Source organism: Mytilus californianus, unplaced genomic scaffold (assembly GCF_021869535.1).
Source record: "Mytilus californianus isolate M0D057914Y unplaced genomic scaffold, xbMytCali1.0.p SCAF_97, whole genome shotgun sequence".
In the NCBI taxonomy this organism is placed as follows: Eukaryota; Metazoa; Mollusca; class Bivalvia; order Mytilida; family Mytilidae; genus Mytilus; species Mytilus californianus.
In genome coordinates, this window is record NW_026262753.1 from 143,322 (window position 1) to 154,426 (window position 11,105).

The following is an 11,105-nucleotide window of genomic DNA, read 5'->3' on the forward strand; positions in this document are numbered from 1 at the left end:
GTAGAGTCACGTTTAGACAGCTGGCCACCCCTACATATTTGCTTTTAAAGAAAATAAATTCGAACAATTCAAAGGAATATAACTATAGTTTTTATATTTAGTACTAATTTGATAATTTTACTGCCAAATATGGTTAGAGATTGACATTTGTACTTGTAGGGTGCACATTTACAACTTTCATTCAGCTGTTACATAACAGTGACCTTGACCTTTTAAAAGTTCCAAAATCGGAATTTTTACATAAGATTCGATACAAGTGATCTTTAGAGATGTTGCCCTCCCAAAATGTTATTTTTTCCGTCTTTTGATATAAGGTCTTTGTCATGATTTTCTGGGTAAATATCCAATTTTCTTTTGGTGAACGTTGAAGCACACCAAATAGTACATAGTTCCAAAACTGATGAATATTAACGCAGAATTGATTGAATTAGCAGGTCTAAGTATATATTTGCTTTACAGAAATAAAAAAAAAAAACAAACTGCAAACGGTGAAAAAGGGGGAGGTTTTTTTTACAAGTTATCAAAACAAAATGAGAATTAGAAACAGCAGGCTAATTACTCCATCTTACACACTTATATCAAGTGTAATTTACTTGACTTATCGAACATAAATTGGCCTACAATTGACATGAAGTTAAAGATTATCTACAAAAAGAAAGTTTTGTACAGCATCGATGTATTTTACAAACACTTGTAAACAACATCAATCTAATTAAAATATAGATCTCTGATTTCGTTATCCTCATTTGAGCTTATATAAAAGAGCACGCGAGTTAATAAAGATCAGAATTTTAATAAGAGCGAAACATCATAGAAAAATTGCCAGAGCTAGTATAGTAGCTATTACGTTTCATTGTCTACTGTTAAGTTGAAAGCCCACCGACTATGTTTAGGTAAGAGAGCTAATTTCAGTTGTTCTTTTTTAAATCGCATCGACGCAAGTAACAGAATGCGAGGCATACAGAATACAATCTGATGGTGGTGGCGGCAACACCGTAAACTATTTTAATAGCTTTATATTTCAGAGGGCAGATGAACTGGATGATTCATAATTTGTATATAGATCCATTGTGTTGGGAAGTTTCCGTCATATAATCATTATCCTTGACCTCATATTCATGGTTAAGTGACTGCTAAAAAACTGTCTAGCTTTTTTCGTCATGTGAATGTCTCAATTATCATGAGTTCTAGGATAACTATATTTGGTTACTAATATATGGTATCCTTGCAAAGTCTACATGACCGCCCGACATGATTCACCTGACCTCGACCTAATTTCACGGATCAGTGAATAAGGTTAAGATTCAATGGTCAAGTCCGTACAGTCCAGATGGTAGTTGGTTAAATATATTTGGTGTATGGAATGGTAACAAGATGGACATGATTTTGTTGTATAATATAAACATCAGGAGATATGGAAGCAAACAATTATAGGCAACCGTACGGCCTTCGACAATATGAAAAACTCATACCGTATAATCGGCTATAAAAAGGCCAGTTATGAAAAAAAAAATGAAAGAATTCATTTGAAAAAAAAAAAAACTAACGGCCTGATTTATAACAAAAGCTTGTTTTTACCGTAATATTAATTATGATCATACTTTTCTCAGACTACTGATGACGTCCTTTCATTAGTTTTCAGTAAGGTAACACCCATTTGATTTCAAAAACAGGGAGGGAATGAGGATTTTAAAAATGAATTACTTGGCCTGGTATGAACTGAAATAATTTACTTTGCATAAGACAGGATGAGAATGAACACTCTTCAACATGAAATGCAGGATAGTTGAGGATATGAATGTGTATAAAAGTGAAAATAAATTTTCGAGCCGCCAGCCCCATCCTTTCTTCAGAATATAAAATGTTCTACCCTAACGTCGAGTACTATTATATCGGTACTTTGTGCTTTTTGTCTTCATGTTAGTTGTTTTTGTGCTTCATGCCGATTTGATAAGTCAAGCCATTTCAAACTGTTTTTCAGCATATTTTTCTTATGCTGTGTTGTTATACCATTGTCCAGGTCAGGGGAGGGTTGAAGGATCACAAAGTTAACATGTTTAACCCCTCCAAATTCTGTATATGTCTGTCCAAAATCAGGAGCCTGCAATTAAGTGGTTGTCGTTGGTTGCTGTCTGTTGTATCTGGGTTTTTTTTTATTGCACGAACGGTGGTATATTTTTGTTGTCGTTCCCACCGAGAGGGATTTAGGTCGAAAACATCATACAAGACTTTTGATGTGCCATATTCCGGGTGTGAAACAAAACCGACCGATTTGATTCTTATACTACAATTATAACAAAATATTTATTCAACAAAAAGTTTAAAGTTTTAAAAAACAGACACAAAACAGATTTCTCCGAACAAAGTGACAATCTACAAAGTTACCTGGCTATTCACAACAAATAAATCAACCACACAACAAGCAAAAAAGACAAATGTTTTGAGTGACCTCTGTCCTTGTTAATGACCTAATAGTGTAAGCAACAAAATGATTAATGGCACGAGATAATCCGTGTTTAATCAATACCAAAATGTTGACTTAATTTGTGTTTTTAATTGCTAATTTCTTCAAAACGATTTTTATATCACGAATGCAATCAGAGTAAAAAATATTGTGATGATACACGTAATAATTTTGCTTTCGATGAAAATACGGTAAATTTCGGGTAAAATTTTACTCTTACTAAAATGCTGAAATACTTATATCAAAATCACTTAAATACTTTCTGATTTCGTTATATGATATATTTGATATATAAACTATATTATAGGTACTGTTTTAACTACCAACAAAGAACGCAATAATTTTTTTTCATGTTAAAGATTCCCCGTACAATACGGTATCTGGTGGTACACATGTACCCTGTAAAAACTCGAAATTTAGAAAATCGTGACCACGGGAACTTACGACGACAATCATGATTGTAAAATATAATGATTTTCCTATAATATGCAAAAAAATCAGCTGTGTGTTATCCGTTAATTTAAACTCGTTAACTAGAGGACGTTTTGGACATTGGGCACTCTACTAATAATCTCAGCGAAAACTGAGGGTAATCTCATGTGCTCTGTAAACGCAATGTGAATGTTTTATCTGCTACATATTGATTATACATTATATACAGGTGCAATGTATTGGCTTGACTTTCACCTTGACCTTGTCATAGATATATGTTGTGTGTGTGACGACACTTTAAGCACTATTAGATATAATATGGAAGGCTATTTTTGTGGAAATGGTGGAGGATACTACTGGAGAGCCCAGATAAACCCACTACTCTTCTGTAAGAAAGCTGACATTCCTGGTCAAATTAAATCGGAGTAGTCAATTTGCCACGAGTTTTTATTTTGAACTGAATAATTAATTTTACTTACTGTACATCTACGATCACAGTTTCTTTTATATGTGTTTATTCCGCTCCCTAACAAGTAATCCCGAACCATAAACATTGTCGCAATGTCTTTTACCATATACAAAATATTGTAAGAACGGCTTCGAAATTTACTATTTTAAAATCCTAAAAACATATGTGATAGAATTATTGGTTGATGTCTACTTAACAAAAAGCGGTATATTGAATAGTACATAGTCGCTTTATTACAAGTGGTTAATGGGATATACATAAAAAGTTAAATAGCAAATTTACTCGTCAGCACTCCAAAGAAATTCAAAACAGATATCCTTTATCAAATAACAAAATATTTATAACAACATTGTACGAAGCTGAAATGCTGAGTGAAAATAATAATCCAGAGAAACCTATATCACCGTACTTGGACAAACCATTTATACCCAAGACTGATCGATCTTTTATTGTACTTTAACACTGTTTATAAAGCAGCAAATTCCACGGCAGATATGCAGGATATACTATTTTAGGTATTATTTGTGACGTAATTTAAACCGTTATCTTCTGCACACAAGGCAAGAATATTTATACTATACACGATCGCCGAGACTGGAAGCAACATAAAACATATATAAATAAGAAGGGAGTTATATGAACATTATGAACATAATAACCCTAATGCATTATAATTGTTTCTGTCCTACATGTATGTCAGGTGGATATTTGAAGTGGTTGCTGTATTTTTGTTTTAAATATTGAAGTATATATTAAACAAAGCTGTTTTTTTCTTAAAGCGGGACCTAAATAGCTTACTTCACCTACAATCTAACTGGTTCTGTTAATTTTTAAACGCCATAAGTAATTTATATGTGTTAACAGCTAGCTATATAGGTCGGTTGGAATCGTACTACATACCCATATTTGTTTATAAAACTGATATTTGACAATATGAATGCATGAGGATTTAGTTTGCCTTTGTTTCATGATATGTTTCACGATTTTCATTCGAAAGGAAGCATTTCAAACTGATTTGATTTTTGTTAATAGTTAAACATCTTTGTATATAGAAATAAGAAGATGTTGTATGAGTGCCAATGAAACAACTATCCATCCAAGTCAGATAGTGTAAAAAGTAAACAACATGAACAATTATAGGTCAAAATACGGCCTTGAAATCGGAGCCTTGGCTCACACTAGGCAGCATGCTATAAAGGTTCACAAAAATTACTAGTGCCAACTTTAAAATAAGCGAGAAGATGACATGAAATGACCTTTAAAGTAAGATATTGAGTTTAATGAATAAAGACAGCTTGATTGATATTGATTACGTATTGAAGTTAGGTGTTAATAACGCCTTGCTTTTCTTTTTTGTACCCCAAATGCGTCATTAGGTCAGATGGAATATCCCCGACTAAAAATAAACGTACTCTCACTGATCCAGACATATACCCCTGTGTACCCATATTCTCTTATTCAATTTCCCCAAGACAGAAACGTAAGAAAAGAGGATGAAGGGGAGGCGGGTGGGACCTTTAATTTATGATGGTAAATATTTATGTAATAGAATCAAAATTTACTTTAAAATTTGATTATTTTATAGCTATAGATACGTTACCATCATAAATTCTGAGTAACAGAATCTAACGTAAAGCTGAATCCCCTGTAACAGAAGAAACAGGAGGAAAGTTCAGTCTCTGTGCTGAAACTACTAAAGGTCCAAGAGAGTATAAACTCTCGGCAAAAGTAGCCATAGATTGGAGGTAATGAGATATAAAAGAGTTCTTATTTCTCCAGAAACCTGCAGACAGTACCCCTTCTAAATATGCACTGTTAAACAGAGCCCAGTATGAAGAGATACCCCTAACGTCATGAGCTTTAACATTAAAACTATCCAAAAGTTCTGCCTTAGAAAAACCATAAGCTAAAGATATGCATTTGCATATCCAAGTAGAAATAGTTTTAACAGAAAGATCTGAGATTCCTTTTTTGATAGGAATAAATAGTCTTGAGTTAGAAACAGAACGTAAACTCTTCGTTCTATCCAGATAAATAGAAAGGATTCTTACTGGACATAAAAGTACATATGATAAGAATAAATGCCTAAATTTTTTTGTTTGCAAGAATGCCACAATTGAAAGAAGTAATCATATTCAAAGATTTTACGAAACAAAATAAAACTTTCCAGACTGCATTTAAAAATCAGGTTTTTAATTTTGAAGTCGATATGACGTAAACATTTTTTTATATGGGTTTTTTACTGACGTTATAAAAAGAACAGAACAATTTCAATTATTTATACAAATTTAAGTCATATGCATAATATAATTTGAATCATGTCGTGGAAACCATGACTGTGACAGAGTTAAAAGTTCCTTTAGATTACGTTGTACCTTCAAGGAACACCATACTAGATAAGATATTACAAAAGGACCCATTAGAGCTTTTGTTTTATGTAGTATATTCAATTCAATGCGGCTTTATCTTTTCTTAATCTTTTTCGTGATGATGATGGTATAATACTAAACCCCTAACAGGAGGGATTGTGCCTGATATTCATATGATGAAGACATAATCTTTCAATCAGTTTAATTGAGGTCTGGAGCTGGCATGTCAGTAACTGCTAGTAGTCTGTTGTTATTTATGTATTATTGTCATTTTGTTTATTTTCTTTTGTTTCCTATTCTGACATCGGACTCGGACTTCTCTTATACTGAGTTTTACTGTGCGTACTGTTGTGCGCTTGTTTTTTCTACATTGGCTAGAGGTATAGGAGGAGGGTTGAGATCTCAAAAAACATGTTTAACCCCGCCGCATTTTTGCGCCTGTCCCAAGTCAGGAGCCTCTGGCCTTTGTTAGTCTTGTATCATTTTTAATTTTAGTTTCTTGTGTATAATTTGGAGTTTAGTATGACGTTCATTATCACTGAACTAGTATACATATTTGTTTAGGGGCCAGCTGAAGGACGCCTCCGGGTGCTGGAGTTTCTCGCTGCATTGAAGACCCATTGGTGGCCTTCGGCTGTTGTCTGCTCTATGGTCGGGTTGTTGTCTCTTTGACACATTCCCCATTTCCAATCTCAATTTTACTTTGGTTATTCATTTTGAATTCTGTGTGGGTGTTTTTGTTTGTTTTTTTTTTATTGTAGTTTGCTTTATAGATACCCTGTCTCCACTTATTGTATATTAAAAGTATATCTAGAAACAGTGTAGTTCTTCTGGAATTGTGTTTGTTGTATTATCTCAGACATGTCAGATTACCTGATAAGACATATTCTTCTCCAATTATCAGTCTTAAGGAACAGCGGGGAATAGCGATGTTTCAACTATACCCTCTTTGCTATCCTTGATCTGGGCAGGTCCCTGTGATATTAAATATCATTGTTTGATTATACCTTATAACCATATGTAGTAATGTATTGAATTATTTAAAGGTATACGCTAATGAATCCGTAATGAAATTACACAATGACACATAAAGACATCTGCATTTCGCGTCCTTTTTTGCACTAGCTTGATAAGTGTCGTATCATAATCTATATACTGAATCATTTTAAATGTAAACAAGGCAAGTTAAAAGCACACATTTGAAAGAGGTATGTTCGGTAAATACCATATTTAGTATTATTGTATTACATAAAAATCGTTAATTACTTAAAAATCATAATCTACATTATTTCACAACACATTTCTACAATAATACAAATTCTTTAAAAAAAAGAGGGAACAAGTAATGATCGACATATGAATGGGGAATACTTCGCCATATTAGAACATTAAGCATTTAGATAATTATTTCCGAGAGCTTTCACCACAACCCTTATAACAATTGATATTAAACCAATGACATTGCGTTTTTTTTTTCTATTTGTTGATAAAACATTAAAATGACGCATAGACTACTGTTTCAAGAAAAACAAATTGTTTTAAGCTTGTGAAAATATATGCAAGAAAGTGAACTTGAACTATTTTTGTCTACCCTATCTTATGAATGGTTGACGTTCACAAGCCGAAATGAAGGTCTATTTAACATAATACAGTGAAGGCTCAAGGAACTTAATATTGAAGTCAGATCAGTAAATTATTATATTATACAAAACATTATGTAAAAGATATTTTTGCCGATGCATGCTCTTTATATGTCTAATCTTTAAAAAGCAATCAAGAATGCACTGTTTTCGAGGGAAATAAACATTTGTGAATTTAGTGATGCCAAATTTTAACATGAGAGAGGTTTAACTAGCCATCAAATCAGGTTTAAACCGCCACTTTATTCAGCTAATGCGAAAAAAAGGTAAGGAACATAACAAAAAAAATTATTCGTTCCTTTGTGTGGTATAGTCTAAATTTGCTTTTGTCAGGTTTTATGGTTTCTATTTTTTTAATAAAACATTGAGTTCGGTATTTTGTTTGTATTTGTTTCCTATTTTGTCATAATTTTAGCCATGATACACCTTGATATTCCTCAATTACAATCAAGAATTTGCCACATGTGGAGCAGGATCTGCTTACCCTTCCGGAGCACCTGAGATCACCCCAGTTTTTAGTGGGGTTCGTGTTGCTCAGTCTTTAGTTATCTATGTTATTTCTTGTGTGCTATTATTTGTCTGTTTGTCTTTTTCATTTTTAGCCATTGCGTTGTCAGTTTATTTTCGATTTTTGAGTTTGACTGTTCCGCTGGTAGCTTTCGCCCCGCTTTTAGCTAGAAATAATAGACCTAAACAAACCTACTTTTTCGATGATCTTAGCACTTATAGATAACTGCAACATGCACCCTCTTGGTAGATGCAAAGTCAAAATCACAATTTGTATACATGTGTCTTCACAGTGCCAAAACAAAATCCTTCGCTAACTTTTTTTTTTTTTTTGGGGGGGGGGGGGGGGGGTATATTTTACCAAACATTCTATTCTATACGTATAAAAGACGAACTCATTAATCCAAGACATAAGGGCTATTGAATATTTTAATTGGCTATTGACAACAAATCAAAATTCAAATACTTCTAAAGAAGTGCTTTAGAAAAATACGATTAAGTATCGAATATTCAATTAGAGATAATTTGACGTAAAACATTCAGCATAATATTTACAACAGAGTTAAAAAAAACGTTCATGACGTTTAATTTTTTTTTTTGTACTAACAAAAAATGACGCATAATCAATCCGATTCTGGATTGGCAAATTATAACCAAAGATTTTGATTTTTACACTTTACTTGTTCAAATTTACCTTCAATTTTTTTATGACATTTAAACTATATTTATACACAGCGTCGTTATCATTAACATCTCCAGGTGGTCCATTTATCTTGATGACACTTTTCACCGTCCCATGTATCGCTGAACAAATAAACATAGTATTTTCTTAATAATATATACACACAATTTCACGTTTGAAAAGGAATAATAAAGCACTATATAATTTATTTCTAATCTAGTAATAGAAAGCATTGCCTAGTAATAATAATAACACTTTAATGATTTAACTATTATTCTCTAAAATTTGATTTGATGTAATTAGATATGATGTTATTCATTTATCTGTTATGTATGCATTGTGTATTTATTTATGATATATTGTATTTGCATAATATTATTTTTGTACTGATGAGCATTATTTGCTCAAAGTAATAAAAGAATTGAATTGAATTGATTTGACGATAATTCTCTTAAATTCGATTTGATGTAATTAAATATGATGTTATATTTATTTTCAAATTCTAATCCCATATAATTAATAGTGTTCAAATGAATATGTAACTACTACAAATATTGTTGCGTGATTGACAATCACCAGATGGTGTGTTATTTTGATAAAAGGTAAAAATTAATTAAAAACAATTAGTGTAATCAAACTTTATATATATTGTAAAAAGTTCCCAATATTTTGTCTTTCATCTGTAACAAACTAATATAGTTCCACAGCGTATCTATGAAATTCTACAAGTTCATCTACAGAATGTAATGTAATGAAATATATTCTTCAATAGAAATAGATTCTTATCTAATAAATTTGCAAAATTTGGAACCCCAAACAGGATCTTGTAATAGATAGCATTGCCTAATAATAATAACATTTTAATGATTTATAATAGGTTACTCAGCCACATATTTGTTTGTGATGCTCAAAAATCACAAGATGGTATTGACAATTATATTGAAACTTTTACTACACAGTTAAAAGACATTGTTGCGCCATTTTTTTAAAAGTACCAGTAATAAATCAATTGACTCTCAACGTACTAGCCGAAAATTTGTTTGTTAAACTACTGATAAGCCATGGTTCAATTGTGAGTGTAGAAGGCTTCGTCATGTTTATTTAAGTGCGTTAAATATGTTTAATAAAAACAAAATAGCAGAAAATCATGAAAGATTTATCTCTACGAGGAGACAATACAACGTGTTCGAAAATAAGTTAAAACGGCAGTATAAACGCCAAGAAGGTGACATGCTTGAGCAACTTGCGTAAAAGCGACCCTAAAAGTTTTATAGAATGTTTCAAAAGAAGCGCGCTAATAATACAGAAGTCCACCTTTCGTCATTTTTTGAACATTTTAAAGAGTTATCATCAAATAACACTCCAATAGTCAATGACACACAGAGTATACAGGACACTACATACGAAGAACTTGACCGTGTTATCAAGCAGGAAAAAAAAATTGAAATGTATTTCCAAATTGAAACGTGGCAAAAGTCATGGAATTGACGGGATTCTGAACGAAATGTTAATTAATGTAGTAATTTGGCAAAATTTTTCACATCCATTATGAATATGAGATTATTACTTTGGTCCGATACCTATGACATCATAACTGATGCACACTTTGGATTTCGGCCAGGCATCAGTACAGTTGATGCGATGTTTAGTTTATTAAATGTCATTCAGAAAACACTCTCCAGTAAGAATCGTTTGTATTGCTGTTTTGTAGACTACAAACAGACGTTTGATACAGTATTTAGACTGAATTTATGGTTGAAATTGTCAAAAATTGGTATAACAGGGGAATTTTTCATTACTAAAATCAAATGTGAAATCATGTGTACGAATTCATGGTTTTTATTCAGAGCAGTTCACTAGTACAGTTGGCTTAATGCAAGGGGAAGTACTCTCTCCAATTCTTTTTTCACTGTACGTGAACGATTTTGAAATGGAATTTTTAAGTAACGGTAATGTACCGTATGAAGTAGAGGAATTGTCTTTATTTTTGCTGATATATGCCGATGATATGATTCTATTTTCTGATTCTGTAAAAGGCTTACAAGATATGTTAGACACACTTTTATTGTACACTCAAAAATGGGGTTTAACTGTAAACAATGCTAAAACAAAAATTATGGTATTTAGAAATGGTGGTTATGTGAGGGTTGACGAAAAGTGGTATTTTGATGGTAATGTTATTGACATTATTGATGAATTTCGTTATTTAGGTATACTGTTGAATTATAACGTAAAATTTTTAAAAACTCAAAAACAATTAGCTGAGCAAGGTAGGAAAGCTGTATTTGCCTTGAAATCAAAAGTATCATCCTTATATTTGAATGTTTTCACATACCATAATTTGTTTGATACATATATAAGTAGTATTTTATGCTATGGCAGTGAGATATGGGGCTTTCGTAAAGCCCCGAATATTGAAAAAGTTCAGTTAGATTTTTGCAAAAATAGTTTAGGTGTTAAACAATGTACAACGAATGTCATGGTGTATTATGAGCTTGTTAGATGTCCTTTGATATATCTTAGATTGTATAATATTATAACA